General features: G+C 37.3%; 1 protein-coding gene across 3 annotated transcripts in view; it reads right to left on the reverse strand.

Moving 5' to 3' along the window:
• ZFYVE9 (zinc finger FYVE-type containing 9) overlaps positions 1-17,398 on the reverse strand; it is a 185,176-nt gene that overhangs the window by 123,946 nt on the left and 43,832 nt on the right. For all 3 annotated transcript variants that reach the window (XM_029227521.1, XM_029227518.1, XM_029227520.1), the window contains exon 2: positions 9,534-9,639. The gene's annotated coding sequence lies outside the window, so the exon portion shown is untranslated. The remainder of the gene's footprint in view (positions 1-9,533; positions 9,640-17,398) is intronic.

The raw sequence follows: 17,398 nt of genomic DNA on the forward strand, positions 1-17,398 counted from the left end.
TTTTTCTTAAATCTGTCTTTTGTGTCTAATGACTTACAGTTCAAAAAACTTTCATATACATGCCATTTTTTAATAAAGACTGCATATTTAGACTGTCCAATGCAAAGAGATGAATAAAATTTCTCACAACACACAATCTAGCACATTTAATATATACCTACAATAGTTAGCATTTCATGGTCATTATATGTAAAATATTAGTAAACAAACCATCAGATCAACATATTTATAGTGCATCTACTGTATGCAGGGTACTGGGATCAACTGAAGTCTCAGATATCATCCCTAACATCAAGAATCTTAACATTTACTTAATGGTAAACAATGCTAAATAAGAAAATTTAAATAATAATAAATGACTTTAATAACAACACAGCACAAGAGACACAGGTACTACGTGATTAATCTGTCAGATAAAATTAACAGATAAGTGTACCTGAATAAGTACTGTAAAAGTTCAAGAAATGGGAACTTCCCTGGTGGTCCAGTGGCTAAGACTCCACACTCCCAATGCAGGGGGCCCGGGTTCGATCCTCGGTCAGGGAACTAGATCCCACATGCCGCAACTAAGAGTCTGCATGCCACAGCTAAAGATCCCTTGTGCCACAACTAAGACCCATGCAGCCAAATAAATAAATAAAATAAATATTTTAAAAGTTCAAGAAATGGACCAGATCACGAGTCTGGATGGTCACGAAAGGCATTATTTATGGATTTGAGCTGAGTCTGGAAGGACAGATAAAATTTTAACAGATATCCCAGAGAGGAAGATGCTGAAGTGAAATTTCAAACAGGGAGAGACATGCAAGGAGTGATCTAGGAATGGGCAATTATTGAGGGATCAGTGAAATTGGAGCAAGGATTTAGTTACATGGGTAACAGCAGGACACAGCTGGAAACGCAGACAGGCATCATATTATGGAAGCCCTGGAATGTCAGTCTGAGAAAGATATTGTTTATACTTTAAGCAATGGGAAGAACTATAGCATAATGGATAAGAACACGAACTCTAGGACTCAACTGTCCAAGTTCTAATCCTAGTTCCTAATTCACTTACTAACTATATGACTTTGGGGAAGTTAATCAATTTACCTGAGACTTAGTTTTCATCTATAAAACTGAGTAATAATAGTACATACCGAAAGATTAAATAAATTGACATAGGTAACACATTTAACACACTGCCTGGTACATGATAAGTGCTTCATAAGCAATTATTTAAGTTTTTAAGCCTTGGAGTTGATCATTTTATTATAAAATAAATAACCTAACAACAGTGATTACACAGGCTAGTTTTCAGCCCCATCCTCCCTTCCACTAATATTTATTGAGCACCTATTATGTGTAGACACTATGCTTGGTGCTGGAACACTACTTGAATATACATTTCTTCAATGTACCATGCCCTTTTCCTCTTCAAGACCTTTTATCTGTCTCCCCCTCCTTGCCAAAATAACTCTGCATCTTTTAGCTCTTAGCTCAAAAAAAAAGACAAGAAGTCTTCCCTGAACCCCTAAAAAAAAGTGATCTCCCCTTATAATCTCTCACAGCACCTCCACTTTTCCTTTTATAATAATTATCACAATCTATAAACATACATTGGTGTGATTATTTGATTAATGTCAATCTCTCCCACCAGACTGTAGACACCACGAAGACACCCACTAGACTGTGTTCACCATGTGATTCCCACAGAACCTGATGTGGTACCTATTCAATAAACACCTGTGGAATGAATAAATGAACAGTATAAACAGTTAGTGTTTATACTCTGTTTACACTCAAGAAGTTGTGTTAAACTTCAATTATAATTATTGATTATGATAATTATTGATTATGATTGATAATTATTGATTACCTAAAACAGATGCTTTTAGGTAAACAGTTAGTGGGGAAGAAAATATTCACAATGCCTCAAAATATCATTTTACAGATGACTTATTAATTCCAAAGGAGAAGATGTATGTTTACAGTGAAGAGATGCAGTAATCACTACCTTAATCAAATGATCAAGCTCAGCATCACTAACAGTTTAACAAGCTGACAATATGTATCTCCTGATGTGATGATGCAATAAATTTAAAACATCACCCACAGTTATTCTTCTCCAAATTGTTTAATCTGAATTGAATCATGTACAATTACAAATCTAGAACGTGAGGCATTCTGTAAGACAGCTGTCCTGGACTCTTCAAAAAATTCAGTGTTATGAAAAACAAGATCATTCTGAATTGAGAGAGACTAAAGAGATTAAACAACCAAATGCTATGCATAAACACTAACTGGATCCTAGATCAAGAAAAATACACAAATAGGGACTCCCTGGCGTCGCAGTGGTTAAGAATCCGCCTGCCAGTGCAGGGGACACGGGTTTGAGCCCTGGTCCAGGAAGACCCCACATGCCACGGAGCAACTAAGCCCACGTGCCACAACTACTGAGCCTGTGCTCTAGAGCCCGCAAGACACACCTGCTGAGCCCGCGCACCTAGAGTGCGTGCTCCACAACAAGAGAAGCCACCACAATGAGAAGCCCGCGCACCACAACAAAGAGTTGTCCCTGCTCGCTGCAACTAGAGAAAGCGCGAGCACAGCAACGACGACGCAGCGCAGCCAAAAATAAACAAATTAATTTAAAAAAGAAAATACACAAATACCCATACACAGCAAAAAAAAAAAAGACATTTAAGGAATAATCAGGGGAATTTGGACTATACATTAGTATTACAATGAATTAATAATCATTTTTTTGGATGTGATAATGGTATTTAAATTTTGTATGCGAATGTCCTTACTCATAGGAGATGCCTGCTGAACTATTTAGGGAATAAGTGTTATGTTATCCGTAACTAACTTTCAAATAATAACTTTCAAATAATTCAGGAAAAAAGTATGTGAGTGTGAGTGAGTGGCAAGGGTGGAGGAGGCGAGGAGAGAGGTGCTCTAGAAAGAGACAAAATGGTAAAAATTGATGAATCTGGTGAAGGATATATGGGTCTTCACTGTACTAATCTTTCAACTTTTCTATAGGCTTGAAATTTTTTAAAAGAAAAGGTAAAAAGTGTACTGAGCTTGTGGTGGGAAGCATTCCTTCCCACTTTGAATACAGAAATTCTAGACAAAATAATTATTTTTGAAGAGTTTATACAGTGAAATTCAAAAACAAGAAAGAGAAATATGCCATTAACCAAGAAGAAATCAAGCCACAGCGATGAGTGAGAACTGAAGTGTGGCAGTTCACAGAGGTTACAGAACTAGACAGCAACCTTCAGACCTGGGATTTGAAAGCTAGCAGGTAGGATGGGAAGTATGTGCTATAAACTTCTAGAAGTTTCTGCATTACAGAAGGCCAGACTGGGCTCTCTGCATAAAGCCAGGAGCTGGAGAAAAAACTGCCCCAAGTGGCCCCAAGACTCAGCAATGGTGCAGGATGGAATAGTGCGCCAATAAAATCAACTTTCAGAAATCAGAATTCCTAGGCTGTTCCTCCCTCAGGATTGGTAATGAAACTAAGTCTTCCCATTCATGAACATAACATGGTTTATCTCCTCTTCCTCAGCTCTCCTCTTCCTGTGACTTGCAATAATGTTTTTAATTTTAAGAAGTCATTAAATATGGGATAGTGGGGAGAGAAGAATGCATGTGACTGTAAAGGAGTAGCACAGGGGATATATCCATGGTGATAGAATCGTGCTGTATCTTAAATTGTAATGGTGGTTACATAAATCTACCTGTGATAAATGGGAAAGAACTACATACACACATGAATATGCTCACAGCAGCATTATTCATAACAGCTAAAAGGTAGAAACAACCCAAATATCTATCAACTGATGAATGGACAAATAAAATATTAATTTCCTGAGTTTTATATTTTCTCGAGTTATGTAAGATGTAACGAATGAGAAAAACTGTGTAAATGAAACTTTCTACAGTATTTTTGCAACTTCCTGTGAGTCTATATTTACTTCAAAATAAAAAGTTGAAAAAATTAAAAGGGAAAAATTATTAAAAATTCAATAAACAGGGAGCAGATGAAGAGAGCATCTGTGTAAGGGGGGAGTCAGAGCCCAAGTGTGGTGAAGCAGATGTCCTTGCGTAGGGGTGGCCTGGCATAATGTGTCAGAGCCCCAGGGGGAAGGAAACTGCCTACACAGGACAGCCTAGCGTGGGGTGTTAGAGCCCAGCAGAGGTAAGGAAGGCATCCACATGAAGGGGATGGTCTGGCAGACAGAGAGCACAAGTGGGTAAGGTGGCTTCATATGCAGGAGGGGTGAGGAGGAGATATAAGATGGCAGTCCAGGGTGGCGGGTCAGAGCCTGAGCAGGATTAGAAGGACCAAGGGGAGAAGAGAGTGATAGGACATGGGTTACATGTAGAAAGATGGATCAAGTAAGTGACTACATGAAGGGCAATGGGAGCAAGGTTTCTCACTGTTGGAGAAGGGGTTAAAATGCAGAAAAAGAGAAAACTGGAAAGAACCCTGCAGTGTTGGTTTGGAATCGGGGGTTATCAGTTTGAACTCATGGACTTCAATAAACATACTTATAGCAATAAACATAGTTTTGTGTTCAATGAACATAGCAATAAACATATTATAGATGTAAAAGTGTGTGTGTGTGTACACATATATTCTCTAGTGCTATACACAAAGAATCTTGGAGCAGCAAATCCTCAGCTCAATTCCATGTAGCAATGAGCATACCTAGCACCAGATTTGATTTATAAATATTGTTATTCACTAAAAGGAACAAGGGCTCCATGGAAAAATGGCTGATTCCAAAGCTGGAGTAGAAAAAATACAAGAACTTTGATGAGGATGGAGGGAAACATGAACCATCGCACGTTGCTGGGAAGAAAGTAAAATGGTGTGGCAACCCTGGAAAACAGTTTGGCAGTTCCTCAAAATGTTAAAAAGAGTTACTACATGGCATAGCTATTCCACTCCTAGACTTATACCCAAGAGAAATGAAAACATATATTCACACAAAAACTTATCCGTGAATGCTCATAGCAGCATTATTCATAACACCAAGAGATGAAAATGACACAAAGATCTATCAACTGATAAATGGATAAATAAAATGTGGCATTATACATTGACAAAATATAATATTATATGATAATTAAAATAAAGTACTGCTGTATGCTACATCATGGATGAATCTTGAAAATATGGTAACTGAAAGAAGCAGACACAAAAAGCTACAGATTACATGATTCCATTTATATGAAATGTCCAAAACAGGCACAGAAACAGAAAGTAAATTAGTGGGTTGCCAGCAGCTGGGAGGAACTGGAGGGAAATGGGGAGTAACTGCTAACAGATGAAAGATTTCTCTTTGGGGTGAAAAATGTTCTGGAATTAGACAGTGGTGATGATTGCAAGACTCTATAAATACATAAAAACCACTGAACTATACACTTTAAAAGGGTGAATTTTATGGTATGGTGTGTGAATTACATTTCAATTAAAAAAAAAAAAAGGAAGCGTCCAAGAATGATGGGGACATGTCAAAAGGACAAAGAAACCAGCTTGAAGGAGCTTCCACAGACCAAATCAGAGACAATTTGAGCATCAAAATAAATAATGGTAGCAACAGATTATAACCCACTGGATAAAACAGAAAGCCATGAGTCTTTACAACATAAATGAATGAATTCCAAGTGTAATGAGGAATGGGATATTTACATAGTTTCAAAGTTCCTCTCCACAAAAATACTTACTAATTACAAAAAAAAGAGTAACTTCAGAGGCAAATCCTGGCAGATGCCACCTTACACAAGTGATCAAAGTGAATACCATCAGTAATAGGACAAACAAAAATCCATGCTCCCTGACAGATTGCAATGAGGAGGACACAGCAATGCCCATACTAGGGGAGGCTGTGGGAGGACTGGGGGGCGGCGGGGACAGGAGGTGTATAGAAACTCCCTGTACTTTTTGCTCAATTTTTCTCTGAACCTAAAACTGCTCTAAAAAAAATAAAGTCTATTGAAGAGAGAGAGATCAAGATGGTAGAGTAGGAGAACAGTGGAACTTGCCTCCCCACACAAACACATCAAAAATACATCTGCATGTGGAATAATTCTCACTGAAAACTAAATGGAGACTGGCAGAAAGACCCTTATACAACCAAGGCTGTAAGAAAGATCCACGTGGAATCAGGCAGGAAGGGAAGAAAAGTGATCAGGTTGGGACCTATGCCCCTGGGAGGGGACTCAGAAGAGGAGGGGGATTTCATGGGTGGAGAACCTCCCCGGGGAGTGAGTGGTTTGAGCCACATATTGGGAGGCCCAGCCCTGGGGTCCAACACCAGGAAGACAAGTCCCCTTGGCTGGCTGGAGGGCTGGTGGGACTAAAAGGAGGGCTGTGGGAAGCCCAAGATGAGCATACACACCCTTGTTTACTCCCAAAACAGAGTGGGTAGGGTGGATTGAAACTGCATGGAACATTGGCTGGTCTCCCAACTAAATGCAACATGTGATTCTAAACTCGGTGCTCTTGACATAAAGGACATTATTTGTACATCTGGCAAAACTTGAATAAGGTCTGATAATTAGATGGTGGTAATGCATCAATGCTCATTCCCTGATTTGATGGCTGTATTGTGGTTATGTGGGAGAATGTCCTTTTTTGTAGGAAACACATTTTCAAAGGTGGTAGGGGATGCAGCTAGCAACTTACTCTCAAATGGTTCAGAGAAAAAAGACCTCTGTACTATACTTGCAAACTGTCTATAAACTTGAGATCGTTTTTTAAAAAAACATTAAATGCACAAACACTATCATATTTTTAATTTCCAGGGCACTTTCTCTTTCTGATCCTTTTTATGACATCTTGAGCTTATTTCACTGATATAATTTTTTTCTTACCATTCTAATTACCTATAATTTAGTCTGTTTTTTTTTTCTTTTTCCCCAAACCTCCTTCTGTTTTCAATATTATTTCCTCCAAGTTCCTGTTTTGTGTTTTGATCTCTGTCTTCACACTGGACGCTTTCCCCAAATGCCTAACATCGAACAAATGAAGTACTAAAAGCCAACTGGAAGCTCTGCATGTGTGGCTTCTCAACTGGGAGGCTTCCACTGCATGGTGATTGGGTGGGAACACAGCTATTTCATTGGGAGACCTCCAAATGTCAGTATATGTAGGTCTTTTCTTTGGACTCCAGAAAAGAGTCTTATAATCTCCTGTAAGGGGGTGTAGAGATGTAACACCAGAGATGTAATCACCGTCTGAAAGAAGAGTAGAGGAAGGGGTGAGGGGAAGGATCTCACTTTGATATATAGGATTTCCCCTTATCCTCCTGCCTTTACTTTGGTGCCTCATCCCTTGGTATCTGTTATGTCTAATGTCCCCAAGTGTTGATCCTCTTTAGTTTCATTTTCCAAGAAAAACCTGTGGTCTCCCAAGGACATGGGAGAGGAGCAGTCTTCTCACTGTAAAAGTTGGACCGCTCCAAGAATTTTTTTTTTCTTAATTTACTCATTTGGTTGCACTGGATCTTAGTTGCAGCAGGCGGGCTCCTTAGTTGCAGCTTGCAGGCTTCTTAGTGGTGGCTCACCGGCTCCTTAGTTGCAGCACGTGGGTTCCTTAGTTGCGGCATGCGAACTCTTAGTTGCAGCATGCATGCAGGATCTAGTTCCCTGACCAGGGATCGAACCCAGGCCCCCTGCATTGGGAGCACGGAGTCTTATCCACTGTGCCACCAGGGAAGTTCCCTCTCAGAGGATTTAAATCTTATGTCAGGATTCTTTACCTGCCTTAGAGAAGCATTCAACTCTTATTCAAAATAGAAGTCACTAAATATCATATATATACAGTTGACGCTTGAACAACATGGGTTTGAACTGCATGGGTCTATCTATATATGGATTTTTTCCATAGTAAATATTACAGTACTACATGGTCCACAGTTGGTTCAATCTATGGATGCAGAACCTCGGATATGGAAGAACCACGTATATGGAGGGCTGATTATAAGTGATATGCAGATTTTCCACTGCACAGAGTAGTCAGTGCCCCTAACCTGCACGTTGTTCAAGGGTCAGTGGTACATCTCAAAGAGGAATATAATTACTTAATTCAATACAGTTTCTTCCTGAGAATCTCTTCTTTTTTATTCTACTGACCAGAGTCCTTTTAGACACTGTCTTGAATCTCAGTCTTAAGGGTGTGACTTTTACAGCACTTATCTGATTGTTCCTTGTATATCTCCTTCACTGTTACTTCCTCTTTATACCATATACTACTTATAATGAACATGTGTGCATTCATACATAAAACATTATTAAGCAACTACTATGTACCACGTACTGTGTTAGTCATTACTTTACAATGACAACTAAGACAATGTCTTTGACCTAAAGGTGCCCAATGTTTCATAGAAGATGGATGAGTAAACTTAAAATATGAAACACTGTGGTATGTACTAAATGATATATGCACTGGGTACTACGGAGCCAAAGAAGAAGTAAATCCAAATCAGACTGAGGCAGGAGTATATTATTTGGGGTAGGGTGGACTACTGTAACAAATACTCCAATAATTATTATTTATTATTACTGATAGTCTTTGCAGTGGGTTGAAAACTTCCTAAAGAGGAGATGCCTGAAGAATAAGATTTTGCCAGATGAAGGCAGACAAAGGCACTCCCTCTCACACTCACATGTGAGAAAGCTAGGGGATGAGAAATACCTTGCCAACTGCAAGCCCAGAAGTTCTGGTGAGGAAGGTACTACTGCTAAGGGCTTAGGAACTCAGTCTCTCGCCACACACTGTAAGACCCAGGCCTCTATCCTCGAAGCTTACGTGGAAAATCAGAGAACTCAGCAGAGCATGCAACACTCCATGAGTGAATGGCATAACCAGTTTCTGAAACCAATCTCACTCACACACCCTCCCCTCCCACCACCATTTTCTACCCCTTAAATAATCATAATACTTGAAAGAAAGCAAAGAAGATTCCTAGTCAGGAAAAAGTCAATGATTAAGGAGTCTTGCTCTACAAGAATTAATAAAATACTTCCAATTTTCTGCTGGAAATGACTGCTCATCACAACTAGTCTAAACATACAAAATAAAATAATATAATCGAATCTGTATTTCTGATTCCTCACTCTAAAATAAGGTTTCACTGCTTAGCTCTTGCGTGATTGACTAAGAAATATTAATGACATTAATTGGGTAAATATACCACTATTTTCTCCTAACAATATTGCTCAAGTCCATGTTCTTTTTCATGCTGAAATTACCTTTCTATGCTCAAGGTAGAAGTTGACTCTAAAAGGGAGAAGCCAAGTACTAGTAGAGAAATTAGCATTTTGACATAAGTCAACAGGAATTTTAAAATATCCCTTTTTTCTGGACTTAAGTCAAATGTTTTTTTTAAAAAAACAATATTCCTGATTTAATAAGGAACAATGTTATAAATGAAGCAAGCAGCATATATATACGTGAGCATTATTTTCTATAGATCTGTTTTCTCAAGTTCAATCTCTCTTAAGAGAAACAAGATCATTGGTTTTCTTACCTTTTTTCCCTTACACACGTGATAAGGAACAGACTTCTCTGTGCTTACTCATGATGCTTGCAGCACCACCAGCCAGTCCTGCTGTTTCAGTATGCTCTGTTTGATGCTAAAGAAAAAACACATTGCTCATTACATTTCCTAAAGCAATAAGCCCTGATGTTCTTCATATCAACCTATCATAGCCAGACAAATAAAAGCTATGGGACTTAAACAATAAATTACAATTATACCTTCAGATTCAAAGACCGGGCCAGCATGGAATGCAGTAGCAAACACATTATATTGTCTAAGAAGGCCCAAATTTAAACATTTCAATGAACAGTTAAGAATTTCTGCACACTTCTTATTTTCAATGAGTAATACAAAGTGAAAGATCAAAGGCAGAGAGAGGCACTTTCTATCCAATGACTCTGTTAATTCATAAAAATACTACTTACTTATATTTCAATAGGCCCTCCAAGAATCCAAAGCTAACAAAATTGCTGCTTCACAAGAATGGCCTCTGTTAGTGTGATTTTTTTTTCTATACATACAGAATTCTTAAATTGAGATTCAAAAGATTCCTGCTGGGACTTTTTATTGCCAAACAACTGTTTTTCCTCCAAATGGAGTCCCTTATGATTTCAGCCCTCCTCCACTGCTTAGAAGCAATGGATTAGCAGTTGAAACTAATCAGAATAAAACTAAGTATCTCATATTATCTGTATAAAGTATCTAACTTACAATCACAGCATTTTCAAAACAGGAGAGTATCTCAGACATGATCTAATAAACATCACTTAATTTTTTTTTAAAGTGGACCATTTTTAAAGTCTTTATTGAATTTGTTACAATATTGCTTCTGCTTAATGTTTCAGTTTTTTTTGGCCTGGGATCTTAGCTCCCCGACCAGGGATTGAACCTGCACCCCCCGCACTGGAAGGCAAAGTCCTAACCACTGGACCACCAGGGAAATCCAAACATCACTTAATTTTAAAGATAAACTGAGGCACTAAAAAAATATGTTTCCTGACATTATTACAAATGTAATTCTATCTGATGTGAAAATGATGTGCTTATTAAAATAATAAGCAAGTATTCTAAAAGGCTGGAAATTCAAGTTTTCAGAGAACAATAAAAAATATGGAATGGAAATCACTGATGAAAGATTTTCCTGTCTTGAGAACCTGAAAAAATATGTACATGCTATATACTCTAAATGAGAAGTGCTGTTGATGCTAAGAAACAGACTTAACATCTATCAAATAAAGGACTAAATCATATCAGAAGTATGAAAGGGCTGTATGGGATAGAAATTCCAAGGTCAAAATGAGAATGAGGTCAAAGTAATACCTCTCATACCTAGCCAATTAAAGAGTTTTATAAACAAATAAAATAAACCCTATAAATTCAAATTCTGAGTATGTGTGTCTATTTTAACGTGTGAGGCAAGTCCAATAATATTATGTAACTGTCTCAAAAATCATAGGTCTTCCTTCTGGAATTAGATCCCTTTGACCTTCTAGCCTCAGCTGGGAAAGTCTCAAACCTGGTTAACTCCAACTGTCTACCTACTCCATACATTCCCCTAAGCAGCTTAAATGTGGCTAAAGGAGAATCATGAAAGACGGTGACTCCTCTCAACTTCACATTTATGACTTCACACTACATTTTCCTTAGTTAATCTACTTTCAACCCTGTACCTCATCTTCACCTTCTGATATGCCTGGAATCCCTCAATTCAAAGCTTTCATAATCCATTTCTACCAGAAAATAACCCTCTAGTCTCCTGCAGGACAATGAGGAAAGTCACTTGACCACAAAAGATAAGGTAGAATACCTGCAAAATTAAACCACTCGTAGCAAACAATCTCCGTTTTCAACACCCCACCTCAACTAAGACTTTAGAGATCCCTAGAGCCTCCACATCACAAGACTCTCTAAGGTTCTGTGGGGGGTAAAGACTTCCTTCTCATCACGTCTCCCTCTGCAGGCAAGCACTTTACAGCTTCTTTGTTCTAAAACCTTTCTTTACTTTTTCCCTTTTTTATAGCTTATTTTTAAATTTTTTTAATTAAAAAAATGTTATACAATTTTTAAAGCTTACTTTCCATTTACAGTTATTACAAACTATCGGCTGTATTCCCTACGTTGTACAATACATCCTTGAGCCTACCTTACATCCAACAGTATGTACCTCCCACTCCCTGACCCCTATAGTTCCCCTGTCTCTCTCTCCACTGCTAACCACAAGTTTGTTCTCTGTATCTGGGAATATATCTGCTTCTTTTTCATTATATTTGCTAGTTTGCTGTATTTCTGAGATTCCACATATAAGTGATATCATATAATATCTGTATTTCTCTGACTGACTTATTTCACTTAGCATAACGCCCTCCAAGTCCATCCACGCTGCTGTAAATGGCAAATTTTCATTCTTTTTTATGGCTGAGTAGTATTCCATTGTATGTCTATACCACATCTTCTTTATGCATTCATCTATTGCTGGACACTTAGGTTGCTTCCATACCTGGGCAATTATAAATAACACAGCTGTGAACACTGGGGAGCATGTATCTTTTCAAATTAGTGTTTTTGGCTTTTTCAGATATATAACTAGGAGAACTGCTGAGTTATACGGAAGTTTTATTTTTAGTTCTTTGAGAAATCTCCATGCTGTTTTCCACCGTGGCTGCACCAATTTACCTTCCCACCAACAGTGTAGGAGGGTTCCTTTTTCTCTACACCCTCTCCAACACATATTATTTGTGTTCTTTTCAATGATAGCCATTCTGACAAGTGTGAGGTGGTATCACATTATGGTTCTCATTTGCATTTCTCTGATGATTAGTGATGCTGAGAATCTTTTCATGTGCCTGTTGGCCATCTGTATTTCCACTTTGGAAAATGTCTATTCAATTCTTCTGCCCATTTTTTAATCAGGTTGTTTGTCTTTCTGCTGTTGAGTTGTATGAGCTGTTTATATTTCTCCCATTCAGTAGGCTGTCTTTTCATTTTGTTGGTGGTTTCCCTTGCTGTGCCAAAGCTTTTAAGTTTAATTAGATCCCATTTGTTTACTTTTGTTTCCTTTACTTGAGGAGACATCCAAAAAAAATATTGCTGTGATTTATGTCCAAGAGTGTTCTGCCTATGTTTTTCTCTAGGAGTTATATAGTAACCAGTCTTGCATTTAGGTCTTTAATCCATTTTAAGTTTATTTTTGTATATGGTGTTAGTGAATGTTCTAATTTCATTATTTTACATGTAGCTGTCCAGTATTCCCAGCACCATTTATTGAAGAGACTGTCTTTTCCACTGTACATTCTTGCCTCCTCTGTCATAGATTAACTGACCATAACTGCATGGGTTTATTTCTGGGCTATCCATCTTGTTCCTCTGATCTATAGGTCTGTTTTTCTGCCAGTGCCTACTGTTTTGATTACTGTAGCTTTGTAGTATATAGTCTGAAGTCAGGGAGGCTGATTCCTCCGGCTTCATTCTTCTTTCTCAAGATTGTTTGACTATTTCAAGAAGTATTCTTTTGTGTTTCCATACAAATTTTTAAATTATTTGTTTTACTTCTGTGAAAACTGCCATTGGTATTTTGATAGGGATTGCACTGAACCTGTAGATTGCCTTGGGTGGTATGATCATTGTAACAATATTGATCCTTCCAATCCCAGAACACAATATATCTTTCCATCTGTTTATGCTGTCTTCAATTTCTTTCATCAGCACCATAATAGTTTTTGGAGTACAGGTCTTTTGCCTCCCTTAGGGAGGTTTATTCCTAGGTATTTTATTCTCTTTGATGTGATGATAAATGGGATTGTTTCCTTAATTTTTCTTTCTGCTATTTCGCTGTTAGTGTATAGAAATGCATCAGATTTCTGTGTATTAATTTTGCATCCTGCAACTTTACTGAATTCATTCATCAACTCTAGTAGTTTTCTGGTGGTGTTTTTAGGATTTTCTATGTATAGTATCATGTCATCTGAAAACAGTGGCAGTTTTATGTCTTTCTTTCCATTTTCTATTCCTTTTACTTCTTTTTCTTCTCTGATTGCTGTGAGTAGGACTTCCAAAACTATGTTGAATAAGAGTGGCAAGACTGGGCATCCTCATCTTGTTTCTGATCTTAGAGGAAATGCTTTCAGCTTTTCACCATTCAGTATAATGTTAGCTGTGGGTTTGTCATATATTGACTTATTATGTTGAAATATGTTCCCTCTGTGCCTGTTTCTGGAGAGTTTTTATCACAAATGAATGTTGAATTTTATCAAAAGCTTGTTCTGTGTCTACTGAAATGATTATATGCTTTTTATTCTTCAATTTGTTAATGTGTTGTATTACACCAACTGATTTTCAGATATTAAAAAATCCTTGCATCACTAGGATAAATCCCACTTGATCATGGTGTATGATCCTTTTAATGTATTGTTGGATTTGGTTTGCCAGCATTTTGTTGAGGATTTTTGCATCTATGTTCATCATAGTGATATTGGCCTGTAATTTTCTTTTTTTCTTATATCTTTGTCTGGTTTTGGTATCAGGGTGATGGTAAACTCATAGAATGAGTTTGCAAGGGTTCCTTCCTCTGCACTTTTTTGGAATAGTTTCAGAAGGAGAGATGTCAATTCTTCTCTAAATGTTTGGTAGAATTCACCTGTGAAGCCATCTGGTTCTGGACTTTTGTTTGTTGGGAGTTTTAAAATTACTGATCCAATTTCAGTACTGGCAATTGGTCTGTTCATATTTTCTATTTCTTCCTGGTTCAGTCTTGGGAGATTGTACCTTTCTAAGAATTTGTCCATTTCTTCTAGGTTGTCCACTTTATTGGCATATAGTTGTTCACAGTAGTCTCTTATGATCCTTTGTATTTCTGTGGTGTCGGTTGTAACTTCTCCTTTTTCATTTCTGATTTTATTGATTTGGGCCCTCTCCCTTTTTTTTTCTTGCTGCGTCTGGCTAAAGGTTTATCAATTCTGTTTATCTTTTCAAAGAACCAGCTTTTAGTTTCAGTGATCTTTTCCAGTGTTTTCTTAGTCTCTATTTCATTTATTTCTGTTCTGATCTTGATGATTTCTTTCATTCTACTAACTTCAGGTTCTGTTTATTCTTCTTTCTCTAGTTGCTTTAGGTGTAATGTTATGTCGTTTATTTGAGATTTTTTTGTTTCCTGAGGTAAGCTTGTGTAACTATAAACTTCCTTCTTGGAACTGCTTTTGCTGCGTCCCATAGGTTTTGGGTCACTGTGTTTTCATCTGTCCCTAGGTATTTTTTGATTTCCTCTTTGATTTCTTCAGTGATCCACTGGTTGTTTAGTAGCATATAGTTTAGCCGCCATGTGTTTGCGTTTTTTACAGTTTTTTTCTTGTAGTTGATTTCTAGTCTCAGAGCACTCTGGTCAGAAGAGGGGCTTGATATGATTTCAATTTCCTTAAATTGACCAAGGTTTATTTTATGGCCTAGCATTTGATCTATCCTGCAGAATGTTCCATGTGCACTTGAAAAGAATGTGTATTCTGCTGCTTTCAGATGGAATCCTCTATACATATCAATTAAGTCCATTCAGTTTAATGTGTCATTTTAAGGCCTGTGTTTCCCTACTGATTTTCTGTCTGGATGATCTATCAACTGATGTAAGTGGGATCTTAAAGTTTCCCACTATTATTGTGTCACTGTCAATTTCCCCTTTTATGTCTGTTAACATTTGCCTTATATATTGAGGTGCTCCCTATGTTGGGTACATATATATTTACAATTGTTATATCTTCTTCTTGGATTGACCCCTTGATAATTATGAAGTGTCCTTCTTTGTCTCTTGTAATAGTCTTCATTTTAAAGTCTCTTTTGTCTGATATAAGTATTGCTACTCCAGCTTTCTTCTGATTTCCATTGGCATGGAACACCTTTTTCCATCCCCTCACTTTCAGTCTGTATGGGGCTCTTGATCTGAAAGGAGTCTCTTGTAGGCAGCATATATGAGTCCTGTTTTTGTATCCATTCAGCCAGCCTATGTATTTTGGTTGGAGCATTTAGTCCATTTATATTTAAGGTAATTATCAATATGTACGTTCTTGTTGCCATTTTGTTGTTTTGGATTCGTTTTTGGATTTATTCACTTTCTTCTTCTCTTCTCTTGTGATTTGATAACTATCTTTAGTGTTATGTTTGAATTCCTTTTTCTTTTTTTTGTGTGTTATCTATTATAGATTTTTGGTTTACAGTTACCATGATGTTTTTGTATAGCAGTCTATATATACATGCTTGTTTTAAGTTGCTGATCTCTTAATTTCAAATGCACTGTAAAAACTGTGCATTTGTATTTTTCTCCCTTCACAATTACTGTTTTTGATATCATGGTTTACATCTAATTGATTTGTGTATACCTTAACTGCTTACTGAGGATATACATGATTTTACTACTTTTGTCTTTTAACCTCCTGACTAGCTTTGTGTGTGGATGATATACTACCTTTACTGTATGTTTGCCTTTGCTGGTAAGTTTTTTCATTTTGTAATTTTCTTGTTTCTAATTATATCCTTTTCTTTTTTGCCTAGAGAAGTTTCTTTAACATTTGTTGTGAAGCTGGTTTGGTGGTACTGAACTCTTTTAGCTTTTGCTTGTCTGTAAAGCCTTTGATCTCTCTGGGTAGAGTATTATTGATTTTAAGCTTTTCCATTTCATCACTTTGAATATATTGTGCCACTCCCCTCTGGCCTACAGAGTTTCTGCTGAAACTGATAGCCTTATTGGGAGTTCCCTTGTTATGTTATTTGTTGCTTTTCTCTTGCTGCTTTTAATATTCTCTCTTTATCTTTGTCATTTTAATTACAATGTGTCTTGGTGTGTTCCTCTTTGGGTTCATCCTGTATGGGACCCTGTGCTTCTTGGACTTAGGTGACTGTTTCCTTTCCCAGGTTAGGGAAGTTTTCAACTACTATGTTTTCAGATATGTTCTCAGGCCTTTTCTCTCTCTCTTCTCCTTCTGGGATCCCTATAATGCAAATATTAGTGCACTGACTTTTGGCATCATGGAATTGCTTTTTTGGAAGGAACAAAAGAAATTCAGTAAATGGATAGATATACAACATAAAATACAGTATAAAATGCCTTAAATACAGTTCAAGATACATAGAAAAAAAAGAACTCCTTCAATATTCTGCTCAATGTCACCTCCCAATGCGAAATTAACAATCACTATGTTCTCTATGTTCTCACAGTACATTTATATCAACAACACTTTTCACATTACATGGTAGCTTCTCCCTTTATAAATCTGTTGCACGCCGCTAAATAATACACCACGCAAGGCAGGAAACCCTTTTTATTCATCCCTTTATCCCAATACCTTAGCACAGTGCTTGTCATATAGTAGGTATTAAAAATACGTGGGATGATTTCATTAAGTATAGCATATAACACACTCCCATGGCAAGGATTCCAAATAAACAGCTTCTAATTTTATCCCCCTCCTTTTATTTCTACTACATCTGCCTTAGTTTAGGCCCTCATTAGTTATCTCCCAGATTGGTTCAATATAGTTTCCAAACTAATGTCACTGTCTCCTTTGGTCTAGAAAATATATCCTTTCGTAGGCTTACCAAAATAGCTTTCTAAAAGAAAATCAGATCATGTTATTCTTCTGCTTAAAAATCCTTAAATAGCTCCCCATCTCACCTATTTAATGGACATATCTCTGGAGGTCACAATGATGGGTCGTCATTTGCTACTACATATACTACCCAGACTGATTGTGCTTTCCTAGCTAACTAAATGGATCCCCTTCCTCCTTTCCCCCAAGAATGAAGTGTAGTTTTTTAGCATGGCATAGAGATCCCTTCAGAACTTGTTTTCCAACCTGTTCTCCCACTACTTTCTA

The sequence above is a fragment of the Monodon monoceros genome, unplaced genomic scaffold (assembly GCF_005190385.1).
Source record: "Monodon monoceros isolate NGI ecotype Baffin Bay Population unplaced genomic scaffold, NGI_Narwhal_1 Super_Scaffold_18, whole genome shotgun sequence".
In the NCBI taxonomy this organism is placed as follows: Eukaryota; Metazoa; Chordata; class Mammalia; order Artiodactyla; family Monodontidae; genus Monodon; species Monodon monoceros.